The sequence below is a fragment of the Ictidomys tridecemlineatus genome, chromosome 9 (genome assembly GCF_052094955.1).
Source record: "Ictidomys tridecemlineatus isolate mIctTri1 chromosome 9, mIctTri1.hap1, whole genome shotgun sequence".
Taxonomy (NCBI): Eukaryota; Metazoa; Chordata; class Mammalia; order Rodentia; family Sciuridae; genus Ictidomys; species Ictidomys tridecemlineatus.
This window is the reverse complement of record NC_135485.1, coordinates 103,444,062-103,461,096: the sequence shown is the minus strand read 5'-3', so window position 1 is coordinate 103,461,096 and position 17,035 is coordinate 103,444,062.

Genomic DNA, 17,035 nt, shown 5'->3' with positions numbered 1-17,035 from the left:
TTGGACAATTATAGGTTATCAGTTGTCTGATGACAGGTAATGAAGATAATGATGAATAAAAATGGTGAAAATAAGACATAGTGCTTCTCCTTCTCTAGCTGAAACCTATTTCTGTTGGCTTTATGGTAAAACTCATTTATTTAATCTAGCTTTTCTATTTATAATTTCACCCTTCTATCTCAGTAGACTTACTTCAAAACTTTATTCTGTTCTTTTCATTTAATTTACTCTAAGTTTATTTTAATAAAAAAAGTGTCTCTCATTTTTAATTTTTATTTTGAGACAGTGTCTCTCACTAAGCTGCTTAGGGCCTTACTAAATTGCTGAAGCTGGCTTTGAACTTCTATTATCTGAGTTTCTGGGATTACAAGTATGTGCCATCACACGGAGCTAATGCATTCATTTTTATTGTGAAGTAGTATTCTATTGAATTTATTGATAGACACCTGGGTTGTTTTAGTTTTGGCTTATTATAAATAATAATGTCATGCACATTGACTAATTCAATGTCCTGAAGATTTATATTTAGTTTTCTTCAGACATTTTCAGAGTTTTAGCTTTTAAATTTAGGTCCTTGATTTATTTTGATTCAATCTTTGTGTATGGTATGAGGTAAGGATCAAACTTCTTTTGCATGTGGATAGTTAGTTATTTCAGGCTCATTTCTTGAAAATATATTCTTTCTCTATTGAATGGTCTTGGCATCCTTGTCAAAAATCAATTAGCCATAATCATATGGGTTTATTTCTGACATCTGTTGCTATTTTATTGATTTCCATGTCCATTTTTATGTCTGAAACTGTCTTTATTGTATCTTTGTAGTAAATTTTACATCTTTCAGTTATTTCAGATGGTGAGAGTAAATAAATATGGTCTCTTTTATTCCATCTTGACTTGAAGTGATTTTTTTTCTTTGCCTAGGTTGTTGTTAGTGTAGAGAAATGCCACTGACTTTTATCTACTGATTTGTATCCTGAAAGCATACTGAATTCATTTATTAATCGAAACAGGTTTTCTTTAGAATATATGTGAATATGTTATTGGCCAGCAGATAATTTAACTTATTTTTCAATTTGGAAGCCATGTATAAATATTTTCATGCTTATTTTCTCTCTCTAGGACTTCTAGTATTTTGTTGAATAGAAATCACAAGAATGGAAAAATTTGTCTTATTACTAATATAGAGGAAATCTTTTGAGATTCACCTTTCAGTATAATAGCCATGGACTTTTCATATATAATCTTTTTAATGCTTAGATAAACTTCTGTTTCTAGTTTGTTGAATACTTTTATCATGAAAGAACAATTTCGTCAAGTGCTTTTCTTTGTCAACTAAGATGATCATGTGATTTTTGTCTTTCCTTCTGTTAAGGTGGCATGTCAAATTTATTGATTTACATGTGTTGAATCATACTTGTATCCCAGGCTGAAATCCCACTCAGGCATGTTGTATGATCCTTTAATGTATGGTTGAAATCAATTTGGTAGTATTTCACTGATAAAATCCCTTAAATATTTCACCTGGGAAAATGTCATTGGAGTCAGTACTGCTTATCCCAGGGGAAATGCTAGCTGCCCTGCACCTCAAGATGAAGGCTGAGCCAAATCCTCCACGTGCACTGGTCACACAGTAGGACATGCTGTGACCTGAGCATTCAACATCTGTTGCTGGATGGACCTTTGGCATCAGTTAAGCCACCACCACCTTACCTGATAATCCCTTTTTTTGATCTTGTAGGTAGTGTCTGAAATGGTCAGGCATGTTTTCTCCTTACTGAGGTAACAATCACCTGGTAGCATATCATCAGTTCACACCTCATCATAGGTGTGAATAGACTCCTCATTCAAAGGAGTCCATAGCACAAATTTTTACCCTTGCCTTCACACATTAGATTATATATTCTGCAAACATTCTTGTGCCATAAAAAGTATAAAAAAAATCTTCTTCTGAAGATAAAATCTGCCATTTCCGTTCAGTTTTTCCAGAAGAAGGGGTGTTTATTTTTTTGTAATGGCATAGAAACAGTGATAAGAGATAAATAAGACAACTTAGCGTTAGGGAAATGATTGTGCTGAAGTAAGCAAATTGGTGAGAAATTGTCAGAGCAAGAAACTACATTTAGCAAAAGTCACTCTTGGAGTTTAAAGAGAAAGTATAATCTGTATCATCAAAGAAAGAACATGAGAATATTATCAGATAAACAAAAATAGATAAATGGGAGATTCATGAAATTAATAACTTATCTAACTACATGAATTTAGAAAAGTTATAAATAAATTCTATATAGTGTACCTTATCTATTAGTTTTTAAGATTATAATAACATATCATTTAATCATCATTGCTAATTTAAAATTAATCTAGACCAATAGATTTAAATAAAAATAGATTTAAATAAAATTTCTAATTATGAAAAAAGGTGGTATTTACTCAAATTATCTTTCCTGAAGCTCCTGGAAATCTATATCCAAGAGTAATATCAATGTTTGTGGAAAAAATATTTGTGGCATATGAGTAGGCCCTATGTAGGCTTTGTCCATTATTGTATTGCCTGTACTTATTTAGAATGTGAAAGGTGCTAAATATTCTGAATAAATGAATATTTTCTATAACAATTCTTTCTTGTAGCAATCTAGTTCCGTGTTAGAAGCATAGATTTAGCAAAAAGAAAAGCTTGGGTTTGAAACCTGTGTCTCTTATTAGCTAGTTGATTGATCTTGATTAAATACTTAACTTCCAGTGTTTCTGTTTTTTCATGTACAGAATGGATCATAAGCTTAGATCATAAGCCCTTTATCAGGATAAGTGGAAATGTCTAAAACACTTAGCACTGTGTGTAATACCTCAAGGCATTCAGTTAGTGGAAGCCACTATAAATATTGAATGTAGGTCTTCTATCCATGGTGCATGGCCTTAGGGACTTAGTAGTTTATTATATTTCTTGGTAGAGAAAAGATCTCTTAATCATATAGATCAGAGATGGGAAAGCTGGGTGACTTATACTTATGGGTTACCTCTATTAATCTGAGAATGATAAATATAGTTTATAAGTGTGCATTCTAAAATCTTTGACATAACTTATATACTAGGAGTTAGGAAATAGATGTTGTGAAGTAGTTTATCCAAAAGATGTAAGGAAATAAATTAATAAGGAAAAGGCAACATAAAATTAATGAAGAAGGGGTTGTGGCTGTGGCTCAGCATTAGTGTGCTTGCCTAGCATGTGTGAGGCACTGGGTTTGATTCTCAGTACCACATACAAATAAAAAAAGGTCTATCAACAACTAAAAAATAAAAATTAGAATAAAAAAATTAATGAAGAAGGGAAATTAAGTGTATCATTAATTACAGTAAGTTTAGTTTTTGTCAGCAATCAAGTCACACTTCCCCTCAGTAACTCGATGTACCAGGTACATGCTAGGTCCAGTATGTACGTCAAGCGTCATTTTATTTGGATGCAGGTGGTCTCCATCTAGAATTGCTTTTCCTGTGTGTTGGTTTTGCTCTTGGGTCAGTCATTTTTATTTCCAGAATTTGCACAGTGATGTTCTACCAACTTGGCACCTCTCAGAGAATTAGCTTACCTGTCCCCAGAAACCAGCAGAGCTCCTTTGATTACATTTCATAAGCTTAGCTCAGGTCCGAAACTAGAACTCCCTATGACTTAAGAGGGTGTTGAAGGGTGTGTTACTTTAAAGAAATATTGGGACTGATGCATTATCACATATGAGTGATGAATATTTTCTAGGCAGCCTCAAACTGCAAACATCTACATCTTGGATTCTAGTTAAAATCTTCAGGTATGGCTGAACATAAAGTAAGAATTGACTAATAATGATGAAGAATATTCAGGGGAAACAGGGAATAACTTAATATCAGATATGTACTCGGGACATTCACATGTCAGAGCTGTTGGTAATGTGCTCCTTGGTATAGGATCCACTTTCTGGATCTTGAATATCTCCCAGATTCCTGTCTTCCTTTCAGTCTAGATACATTTTGGTATAGAAAATGGTTCAAAATATTGTCAGAATTTTGAAGTAATTTTTTAGTAATGCTAATATAGCTGACAAGAAATGTGAGGCCAGCCTGTTTTTAAAAGTTGATTTTTTTTCTGTAGAAGCTTTGTAAAAATGAATTTTATTGTGTATATTTAAGTTATGCAACACAATGATGTAGGATGCACATAGACACTAAAAAGGTTACTATAGCAAAGCAAATTATTCATCATTTCACAGTTGCCCCCCTCCTTTTTTTGGAGGGGGAAGAGCTGTTAAAATTTCATTTAGCATGAATCTCAACAATTTCACTACCTATAATCCTCATGTGTGTCTTAGCTCTCTAGACTCATTCATCCTATGTATTTGCTACTTTGTGTCCTCTTGCCTATATTTCTACATTTCCTTCCACCAGCCCCCAGCCCTAGTGACCCCTGTTTTGTTTTCTCTCTCTCTCTATATATATATATTTGAATTTTAAAAATATTCCACATATAAGTGAAGTCAGACCATATGTCAGACCATATTTTTCTTTCGGCATCATGTCCTCCAGGCTCATCCATTCTATGGCAAATGACAAGAACTTGTTCCTTTTGAGGGATGAATGGTATTGCAATGTGTATGTGCACCTGAATTTCTTTATCCATTGGTCCATTGACAGAAACAGGTTGTTTTCATATGTTGGCTCTAGCAAATAATGCTGCATTGAAGATGGTATTATGTCGCCCCCGTCCAGCTTGGCGGCTGAATTAAAATCACTCATGTGAATTTGGGGTGACGCAAAATACGACACAGACACAAAATACCTTTTATATGAGCTTTAGGATGGCTTCCAGCCTCAGGCTCCCCAAAGAGGGGCAAGAGAAGGTCAAAGAGGTTGACGAGAGAGAGAGAGAGAGAGAGAGAGAGAGAGAGAGAGAGAGAGAGAGAGAGCGAGAGCGCTCAAGCATATTCAGAAGTGGGCTTTTATTTGGGGGGATGCTGTTTACTAGAACTTTCTATGCAATGAGGGCAGAAGGGGTAGGATTACAAAGGAGCTGGTGAGTGTAACTCAACCCCAGTCGGTGACACCTACACCTGGAGCCACACCTCTTAATCTGAGTTTGGGTAATGCCCAAGTTACTTCGAAAGCAATAATTGTTCAGTGCCCTGGGGCATCAAGACTTAAAGGCGTGTTCATCCAGGGCGGCTCCCCATCATAGTGCAGATATCTTTACAAGGTGGTGATTTTCTTTCTTTGGATATATAAACAGAAGAGAAATTTCTGGGTCATCTGGTAATTCTATTTTCCATTTCTTTTGAAACCTCCATCCTTTTTTTTCCTACTAGTTTTACCATTGTACATTTCCACCAGTAGGGTAAAAGAGTTCCCTTTTCTCCACATGCTCACCAATATTTGTTATCTTGTGACTTTTTCAATAATAGACATTCTATGGTTGGGTATGAGGTGGTACTTCACGTGGTCTTGATTTGCATTGCTCTGATGATTAATGATGCACATTTTCATATACCTGTTGGTGATTTTTATTTAATTATTTATTTTGAGAGTGACTTATTCACATCCTTTGTCCATTTTTTTTTTTTACTGGTTTGTTTTTCTAAATTGGATTACACATTATCTTCGAATATTAACATTTTTATTGGTTGTTCAAAATACTACAAAGCTCATGACATATCATCTCTCATACATTTGATTCAAGTGGGTTATGAACTCCCATTTTTACCATAAATACAAATTGCAGAATCACATTGGTTACACATCCACATTTCTACATAATGCCATATTAGTGACTGTTGTATTCTGCTACCATTACTATCCTCTACTATCCCCACACCCCTCCCCTCCCATCTTCTCTCTCTACCCCATCTGCTGTTATTCAGTTTTCTCCCTTGTTTTATTTTCCCCTTTCCCCTCACAACCTCTTATATGTAATTTTGTGTAACAATGAGGGTCTCCTTCCATTTCCATGCAATTTCCCTTCTCTCTCCCTTTCCCTCCCACCACTCATCTCTGTTTAATATTAATCTTTTCTTCATGCTCTTCCTCCCTGCTCTGTTCTTAGTTGCTCTCCTTATATCAAAGAAGACATTTGGCATTTGTTTTTTAGGGATTGGCTAGCTTCACTTAGCATAATCTGCTCTAATGCCATCCATTTCCCTGCAAATTCCATGATTTTGTCATTTTTTAGTGCTGCGTAAGACTCCATTGTGTATAAATGCCACATTTTTTAATCCATTCATCTATTGAGGGGCATCTAGGTTGGTTCCACAGTCTAGCTATTGTGGATTGTGGTGCTATGAACATTGATGTGGTAGTATCCCTATAGTAGGCTCTTTTAAGGTCTTCAGGGAATAGTCCGAGAAGAGTGATAGCTGGGTCAAATGGTGGTTCCATTCCCAGCTTTCCCAGGAATCTCCATATTGCTTTCCAAATTGGCCGCACCAATTTGCAGTCCCACCAGCAATGTACAAGTGTACCCTTTTCCCCACATCCTCTCCAGCACTTATTGGTGTTTGACTTCATAATGGCTGCCAATCTTACTGGAGTGAGATGGTATCTTAGGGTGGTTTTGATTTGCATTTCTCTGACTGCTAGAGATGGTGAACATTTTTTCATGTACCTATTGATTGATTGTATGTCCTCCTCTGAGAAATGTCTGTTCAGGTCCTTGGCCCATTTGTTGATTGGGTTATTTGTTATCTTATTGTCTAATTTTTTGAGTTCTTTGTATACTCTGGATATTAGGGCTCTATCTGAAGTGTGAAGAGTAAAAATTTGTTCCTAGGATGTAGGCTCCCTATTTATTTCTCTTGCTGAGAAAAAACTTTTTAGTTTAAGTAAGTCCCATTTGTTGATTCTTGTTATTAACTCTTGTGCTATGGGTGTCCTACTAAGGAATTTGGAGCCCAACCCTACAATATGTAGATCGGAGCCAACTTTTTCTTCTATCAGATGCAGATTCTCTGATTTGATATCAAGATCCTTGATCCATTTTGAGTTAACTTTTGTGCATGGCGAGAGAAAGGGGTTCAGTTTTATTTTGTTGCATATGGATTTCCAGTTTTCCCAGCACCATTTGTTGAAGATGCTATCCTTCCTCCATTGCATGCTTTTAGCCCCTTTATCAAATATAAGAAAGTTGTAATTTTGTGGATTGGTCTCTGTGTTCTCTGTTCTGTACCATTGGTCCACCTGCCTGTTTTTGTACCAAAAACAGTACCATGCTGTTTTTGTTACTATTGCTCTGTAGTACAGTTTGAAATCTGGTATCGCTATACCGCCAGATTCACACTTCCTGCTTAGAATTGCTTTTGCTATTATGGGTCTTTATTTTTTTCATATAAATTTCATGATTGTTTATCTATTTCTACAAGAAATGCTGTTGGGATTTTGATTGGCATTGCATTAAACCTGTAGAGAACTTTGGGTAATATTGCCATTTTGATTATGTTAGTTCTGCCTATCCATGAACAGGGTATATTTTTCCATCTTCTAAAATCTTCTATTTCTCTCTTTAGGATTCTGTAGTTTTTATTGTATAAATCTTTCACCTCTTTTGTTAGGTTGATTCCCAAGTATTTTTTTTGTTTTGAGGATATTGTGAATGGAGTGGTTTTCCTCATTTCCATTTCAGAAGTTTTGTTGCTGATATACAGGAATGCCTTTGATTTTGTGTGTTGGTTTTATATCCTGCCACTTTGCTGAGTTCATTTATTAGCTCTAGTAGCTTCTTTGTAGACCCTTTTGGGTCTGCTAGGTATAGTATCATATCATCCTCAAATAGTGATAATTTAAGTTCTTCTTTTCCTATCTTAATGCTTTTAATTTCTTTTGTCTGTCTAATTGCTCTGGCTAGTATTTCAAGAACTAAATTGAATAGAAGTGTTGAGAGAGGGCATCCCTGTCTTGTTGCAGATTTTAGAGGGAATGCCTTCATTTTTCTCCATTTAGAATGATGCTAGCCTGAGGCTTAGCATATATAGCTGTTACAATGTTGAGGTAAGTTCCTGCTATCCCTAGTTTTTCTAGTGTTTTGAACATAAAAGGATGCTGTACTTTGTCAAATGCTTTTTCTGTATCTATCGAGATGATCATATGGTTCTTCTGTTTAAGACTATTGATGTGGTGAATAACATTTATTGATATCCATATTTTGAACCAGCCTTGCATACCAGGGATGAATCCTACTTGATCATGGTGCACAATTTTTTTGATATGTTTTTGTATTCGATTCGCCAGGATTTTATTGAGGATTTTTGCATCTAAGTTCATTAGAGATATTGGTCTGTAGTTTTCTTTCTTTGAAGTGTCTTTGTCTGGTTTAGGGATCAGGGTGATGTTGGCCTCATAGAATGAATTTGGAAGAGCTCCTTCTTTTTCTATTTCTTGAAATAGCTTGAAAAATATTGGTATTAATTCTTCTTTGAAGGTTTTGTAAAACTCTGCTGTATACCCATCCGGTCCAGAACTTTTCTTGGTTGGTAGTCTTTTTATGGCTTCTTCTATTTTCTCCTTTGTCATTGGTCTGTTTAAATTGTGTGTGTCTTCCTGACTCAATCTGGGCCGATCGTATGACTTAAGAAATTTATCGATATCTTCACTATCTTCTATTTTATTGGAATATAGGGTTTCAAAATACTTTCTAATTATCTTTGCATTTCTGTAGTGTCCGTTGTGATATTGCCTTTTTGATCCTGTATGTTATTAATTTGAGTTCTCTCTCTTCTTCTCTTCGTTAGCATGGCTAAGTATCTGTCAATCTTATTTATTTTTTTTAAGAACCAATTTTTAGTTTTATCAATTTTTCAATGTTTTTTTTTGTTTCAATTTCGTTGATTTCCGCTCTGATTTTAATTATTTCTTGCCTTCTGCTACATTTGCTGTTGTTTTGCTCTTCCTTTTATAGGGTTTTGAGATGAAGTGTGAGTTCATTTATTTGTTGGCTTTTTCTTTTTTTGAGGAATGAACTCCAGGAAATGAATTTCCCTCTTAAAACTGCTTTCATTGTGTCCCATAGACTCCGATATATTGTGTCTGTATTGTTGTTTATCTCTAAGAATCTTTTGATTTCCTCCTTTATGTCTTCTGTTACCCATTGATCATTCAGTAACATATTGTTCATTTCCCAGGTGATGCAGGATTTTTCCTTCCTTCTTTTATCATTGATTTCCAGTTCCATTGCATTATGATCAGATGAGATGCATGGTATTATCTCCACACCTTTATATTTACTAAGAGTTGCCCTATGGCATAATATATGGTCTATCTTTGAGTAGGATCCATGTGCTGCTCAGAAGAACGTGTATCCACTTGATGATGGTTGATATATTCTATTTATGTCGGTTAAGTCTAGGTTATTGATTGTGTTATTGAGTTCTATAGTTTCTTTATTCAGCTTTTGTTTGGAGGATCTGTCTAATGGAGAGAGCGGTGTGTTGAAGTCACCCATAATTATTGTGTTGTTGTCTATTTGATTCTTGAACTTGAGGAGAGTTTGTTTTATGAATGTTGCAGCTCCATTGTTTGTTGCGTACATATTGATAATTGTTATGTCTTGTTGGTGAATGGTTTCTTTTAACAGTATATAGTGTCCTTCTTTATCCCTTTTGATTAACTTAGGTTTGAAGTTGATTTTATTCGATATGAGTATGGCCACTCCTGCTTGCTTCCGAGGGCCATGTGAGTGGTATGATTTTTTTCAACCTTTCACCTTCAGCCTGTGTATGTCTTTTCCTATCATATGAGTCTCCTGAAGGCAGCATATTGTTGGATCTGTTTTTTTTAATCCAGTTTACTAGCCTATGTCTCTTGGTTGGTGAATTTAAGCCATTAACATTTAGAATTACTATTGGTATATGGTTTGTACTTCCAGTCATGTTTATTTATTTATTTATTTTAATTTGGCTAGTTTTTCCTCTTTGGTTATTTTTCTCCCCCTTTACGGAGATACCTCCCACTGTTAGTTTTGCATGCTGTTTTTCAATTCCTCTTCTCGTAGTATTTTGCTCAAAATTCCTTGCAGTGCTGGTTTTCTGGCTGCGAATTCTTTTAACTTTTGGTTATCGTGAAATATTTTAATTTCATTGTCAAATCTGAAGCTTAATTTTGTTGGATACCATATTCTTGGTTGGAACCCATTATTTTTCAGCGTTTGAAATATGTTTTTCCAGGATCTTCTCACTTTCAAAGTCTGTGATGAAAAATTAGCCATTAACCTAATTGGTTTACCCCTAAATGTAATCTGCCTCCTTTCTCTCGTAGCTTTTAATATTCTCTGCTTGTTCTGTATGTTGGATATCTTCATAATTATGTGTCTTGGAGTTGGTCTATTATGGTTTTTTTATGTTTGGGGTCCTGTAGGCTTCCAGGATTTGGCAATCTATTCCATCTTTCATATCTGGGAAGTTTTCTAAGATTATTTCATTCAACAGAGTTTTCATTCCTTTGGTTTGAACCTCTATACCTTCTTCTATCCCAATGACTCTCAAGTTTGGTTTTTTTATGACATCCTATATCTCTTGTATGGATTGCTGGTGATTTTTAAACATCTTTTCTGCGTTGATTATATTCTTTTTGAGTTGATAAACTTTGTCTTCATTATCTCATGTTCTGACTTCTATTTGATCTAGTCTATTTATAATATTCTCGTTTGAGTTTTTAATTTGGTTTATGGTTTTCTGCATTTCTAGGATTACTGTTTGATTTTTTAAAAAAATCTCTATCTCCTAGTAGAGTTCCTTCTTTGCAATTTGAATTTGATTATGCAATTCCTTTTCAAAGTATTCTTTCATTGTTTCGACTTGCTGTCTCATGACTTCTCTAAGATTCCATTCCATCTGAGTCAGGTATGCCTTGAGTTCTTTCTCTGTCCATTTTTCTGATGCTTCTATGTTCTCCTATTGATTTATGTTGTCCTGCATTGTTTGTAATCCTTTTTCCCTTGTTTTTTTCATGTTGTTCACGTTACTTTCCAACTCTGTTTAACTGCTGTGTTTCTGTTTTCTCCTATAAATTTGTTTTGGTTTTTTATATCTCTGTGGTCTCTCCTTTGTGGTGGGAGACTATGCCTAGAAATGTTGGGCTTTATTGTACTTTAAAGCTGATTCATTCAATTCATAAAAGGCTTCCGGATTCTGTATGCATATAGTGATTTGTTGTTTGGTCTTAGGACTTTATGTTTAGGTTAGGTGCTATGATGGTATGAGGGTTAGTATGTCTTGGCTACTTTGGAAGGTTGCTCTACTGAAAGGGTATATTAAACAGGTGATTGGATCAGGGTGTTTGGTAATAGCTAGGTATTTAGGAGCCCTATAGACAGCCTCAAAACATTCATCTATTTGCATTTATACAATTACACATAATGGAAGATGTAATGCTTGGGTTGAAAGTTGGGGGGTAGGGGAAACAAGGTGCTCTTAAAAAGAAAGAAGGAGAGAGAGATATATAGAATAGAGGAGAATGGAAAGAACAATAAAACTTGAAAAGGGAAAGAAAGAAAGAAGAAAACGGGGAGAAAAGAAAAAAAATGGGGTCTTAGAGATCCATTTTCTTCTCTTCCAGTAGGCGGAGCTGTGCCCTCTGAGCCGAGCTTCTGCCCTCTATGTGCCAACAGCAATCCCTGTAAGGCGGCTCCTGGGAGTCTCTCATTCCTGTTAGTCCAGCGCTGTTTCACTTCTCCGGCCCCTCTCCCCCTTCCTTCTGCAGCCAGCCAGCCAGGTTCTTCTCACCGGAGGCGGTTCCCCAAGGATATGGTTACACTTGCAGCCCCACTGAATGCCCTATTTTCTGAACAACTGAGCATGCTCTCTGACATTCATCTATGTCCCAGTGCTGTGGAGCGGTAATCTGGGAACCAGCAGTTTAATTTTTTCGTACCCCTTTTGTGGGCATGCTCTTGGAAACTGGCGGCTAAGACCTTGGGTGTCGCTGCTGGTGGTAAGGGGAGTTGGGGATCGAGAATCCCCTCTGCTTCCCTTGGCCTCTACAGTCACTTCCACTCCACTGGCAGTAGGGGGACTTGGGGGTGGGGAGTCTTCTCTGCTTCCCTCCGCCCCTACAGTCACGCCCCCGGAGAGATTCCCGAGGTTTCCTGGCTGTTTGTATCTGGTGGGGGTGGGAGTCACAGTGGATTCCACTGGGAAGGAATCTCGTTGGCCAAACTCTGGTGACGTCACCTCTCTGCTATGGCAGGCCCCAGGCTCCTTGCCGGAGTGTCCGAAGAGAGGGGTGGGAATGGCCTGTCTCTGGTCTGACCCAGTCTTGGTTGGTTTCGGTTCCTGGTTTGCTATTTCATGAAGGCTTGGTTAGAGACCTCTTCATAGGGTCCCTCCACCTCGCCTGCTGAGCCGCGCCTCAGAGGCTGGTGGCTGAGCTGTGCAGGTGGTGGCCAGTCGCTGAGCTGCGTGGGGGCCGCCGGCGGGTCTGGACCTTCACGCCGCATGGTGGAAATTCACTTGTCTGGGGAAAACTGTCACCTCCAATAATCCTACTAATTCCTAGCAGGTCTCATTTCAGCGGAATTTTGCTAGAAGTTTCTCAGCAGGTAGAATCTAAGCGTATTAATGCGTCTCTCTGACTCCATTAATGAGGAGGTACTGAAAGCACTGCCTCCCTGCCCGCCGCCATGTTGGGTCCTCCCAGCCATTATTTTCAACATTACCTCCAAATATTAACATTTTATCCAATATATGACTTGCAAATATATTTTCTCAATCTTTAGGCTGCTATTTCATTTTGTTGATTATTTTCTTTGCTATGCAAAAGCTCTTTAGTTTGATTTAGTCTCAATTATTTTTGCTTTTGTGGCCTGAGCTCTTGGTGAGATATCCAAAAAATCATTGCCAATGCCTATAGCCATGAGCTTTCCTCCTATATTCTCTTTCAGGAGTTTTTTACTTTCTGTGGTTTTATATATCTTGAGTTGATTTTATGTAAGGTGCAAAGAAGAGTTAAATATGGCAATCCTATTTTCTTAGCACCATTTATTGAAGAGACTATCCTTCTCCCATTGTGTCTTCTTGCTACTCTTATCAAAAATTATCTGTTTATGTTTGGATTGGTTTCAGGTCTCTCCATTCTATTACACTTGGCTAGATGTCTGTTTTTCTGCCAATTCTTATGTTGTTTTGTTTTTGATAATATGATTTAATTTTTAAATTTTTTATTATTTTGGGGGGAAGGTACCAGAGATTTAACTCAGGGGCACTCAACCCCTGAGCCACATCCCTAGCTCCATTTTGTATTTTATTTAGAGACAGGGACTCAGTGAGTTGCTTAGTGCCTCACTTTTGCTGAGGCTGGCTTTGAACTCGAGATCCCCTTGCCTCAGCCTCACGAGCTGCTGGGATTACAAGTATATGCTACCGTGTCTGGCTATAACATAATTTTAAATCAGAAAATATGATGGCTCCTGTATGGGCTGTCTCTCGTCCAGTGCAGAGGTTCAGGGTATAGGAGAGTGTGGCTGCAGAGTCGCTAATCAAGACCTCTGGAGAACAAACAGGAAGCAGTTTTGATTTTATTGTGAAGTTACCATGTATATATACTCAGGTAGTAGTAGCTAAACAGGTTACAGGCAGCCACCAATGCAATTTCTGCTAACTATCCTTACAGCGACCAATCGAGGAGTGGGCTGTGGAGCAAGCAGAGGGACTGCAACACATGGCCTCACACCTAGGACTGTGCCTATGGGGTAAGTGGCCTGCTGCTCACGTGCTAGCACGGGGGGAGTGGGCTTCCACTCAGATGCCCTTAACCTTTGCCATGTATGGAGTCCTCCATGCACTTGTCCCCACAGGCTCCAACTTTATTTTTTTTTTCTCAGAATTGTTTTGGCTATTTGGGATCTTTTGTGGTTCTATATGAATTTTAGAATTTTTTTTCTGTCACTGTGTAAATGCCATTGGGATTGCACTGAATATTTTGAGTAGAATGGACATTTTAACAATGCTAATTCTGCTAATTCACAAACACAGGATATTTAATTTATTTTTGCCTTGTTTAATTTCCTTAATTAATGTTTTAAAATTTTAAATATACTGGTCTTTTACCTTCCATGGTGATATTTGTTCCTAAATGCCTCATTTTTTTTCTGATGCTATTATAAAAGGGATAATTTTCTTGATTTTATATTAGATCATTGTATAAAAATGATGCTGATTTTTGTATGCTGATTTTGTGTCCTGCAATTTTACCAAATTAACTTATTAGTTTTAACAGTTTTCTTTTGGTAGAATCTTTGGGTTCCTTTAATCTATAGGATCATGTCACTTGCAAATTAGGATAATATTACTTTTTCCTTTTGAATATTAAAGCTCTTTCTTTCTTTCTTTTCTATTTTCTTTTTGTTTGTTGCTCTTTCTAGTACTTCTAGTACTATGTTGGAGAGAGGTTCCAAGAGTGGGCCTTGTACAGATCTCACTGGGAAAACTTTTAGTTTTTGTTTTCCCATTGATTATAATGTCAGCTATGTTTTTTTTTCTAAATTGGTTTTATTATGTTGAGAAATTTTCTTTTTATATCATAATTATGAAGAGTTTTTAATAAATAATCTTTTTGAATGCTTTTTTCCCCATTATGATGTTTATTAATGTGATGTGTCACATGAATTGATTTGAAAATGTTAAAACAGTCTTGCATGTCAGGAATAAGTTCCATTTGATCATGATCTATAATCTTTTGACATGTAATTGGACTCAGATTGCTAGTGCTTTATTAAAGATTTTTCATCATTGTTAACTGGAAAGATTGATATATAGTTTTCTTTTCATGTGACATCTTTATTTGGCTTAGGGTTTAAGATGATGCTGGCTTCCTAAGATGTATTTAGAATTATTCACTTTAGCTCTATTTTTGGAAGAGCTTAAGAAATATTGGTGTTAATTCTTCTTTGAATGCTTAGTAGAATTTAGTTAGAAAGCTACCTGGTCCTAGACTTTTGTGTGTTTGTCGGAGGAGGGTTTTGATTGCTTCTTTAGTATTTTGTTTTGTTTTTTTATGGTTTCCCTTTAATACTTGTAATATCTCCCATTAAATTTTAACTAAGTCATCTTGAGCTCAAATCTCAGGATGGGATATTGCTATTGAAACAGTGTATATTTCTCCTGGCTTTTGTATTTCAAAATCCAAAGGATTTGGAGAATGGAAATGACTTGAAGCAGAGATAGAAAATAAGAGGAATAACAGCAAAATAAGAAGAAATAAATGTTTTCTCTTCTCCTAATCACCCAAACCCAAGTGAGGAATTGACTATATTGAATTTGGTAAAGAAAATGGGCTTGAAAGGAAGTGTTGAGGGAGTAAATATGGATGAGTCCCTCTTAGAGGACCCTATACTTTTTCTCAGAGTGGAGTTGGCAAAATTTCCCCAATAGGCTTGTGGCTTTGAAAACAGACAGGGATAATGCCTCACCAAAGGATGGATGAACCCCCTGGGACAGAAAATAACTTATTGTGTCTTTAGATAGACTTGTGAAGATTTATGATGTTTTGAGAAGCCGCTTCAGAAAACACTCTAGGTCTGAATTCAAATCAAAGAGAGCTTTATTTACCTGGCCAGGAAACTGTCACCCACCTATAGAGACTGAAGCTCTGTGGGAGAAAAGCAATTTCGTGGCCTTTGTCTTGGGAATTTAAGGATGAAAACTAGAACTCAGGGGTTTTTGTCAGCATCATGCAAGCAAGCAAGTTACAGAAGCTAAAAAAAAGCAGTTAGCTTAACCACATCTCGGTCCCAACAAGTGTTAGACTACTGTATCCTGAGTTTCAGCTGAGTAGTGGCGAGAATCTATTTTAAAGTCATGTAGACCCATAAATGTACTCAAACTCAGGATGTAGCTCACCAGGACAAGCACCATCCTGAGTTGGATACATTCTGTAGGGTACAAAGTACAGAGAAACAAATTTTAATAAGAAGACAGCTTTTGTTTCTGTCTCTCAGAAATGGGTTGTGCAACAGTTTTTTTTTTTTTAAAAACGGAAGGCAGCAAAATGGAGTCAATGAAAGCTCTTGCTTTATAATTGTCTTATCTTACTTACCAAATCTTATATCTATAATCTCTATTTTTTACTAATCTATAAACTATAACTTATGCTCTTACTGATTTTATTGATTATTTACACCACAACAATGATACCCTCACATGTTGGAAAAGCAGAAAAATCATCACATCAAATCTAGAGTTGTATGAAAGATGAGAAATCTGCTAAATATGAAATACCCTGAGGATGGGCACAAGGGATCACTTGGTGGCAATTTTCATAGACTGATAACAGAGATCAATCTTATGGACATATCAGTGTTATAATGAATTAAATTCCACAATTTCTATTGTTAACGTTACAGAATGAGTTACATGGCATTAGTTCTCAGTGCTTATTTTATTATCTGTACATTTAAGAGGCACTTATTTCATTTTGAACAGTTATACTGCATTCATCTCTGGTGCTTTTGTTTCCACTGCACTGGAAAAATGAGGGAGGTGAAGCAGAAAAGGAAGGAAGCCTTTCAGGATGCCCTTGCACTTCTTATTAACTGAAACCTCAGAACAGCACAACACACTGGATAATGAAATATAAGATTATGCTAATGAAATGATAGCAACACTGGAAATTCTTCCATCTTTGTCCCCACCGGCACTGGGATGAAGGCAGAAACTCCGGATGGCTAAAAAAAAATCCTGTAGCTTTCCACTAAGAAAACAACCTTCTGAACAATTTAGTACATTATCTCAAGGGTTTTTTTACATTTGAAATAAGCCTTCAGACCCATTGAACAGAGCAGGGAGGAAGAGCAGGAAGAAAAGATTAACATTAAACCGAGACATGAGATGGGAGGGAAAGGGAGAGAAAAGGGAAATTGCATGAAAATGAAGGGAGACCCTCATTGCTATACAAAATTACATATAAGAGGTTGTGAGGGGAATGGGAAAATAAACAAGGAGAAAAATGAATTACAGTAGATGGGGTAGTGAGAGAAGATGTGAGGGAAGGGGAGGGGGGATAGTAGGGGGTAGGAAAGGTAGCAGAATACAACAAT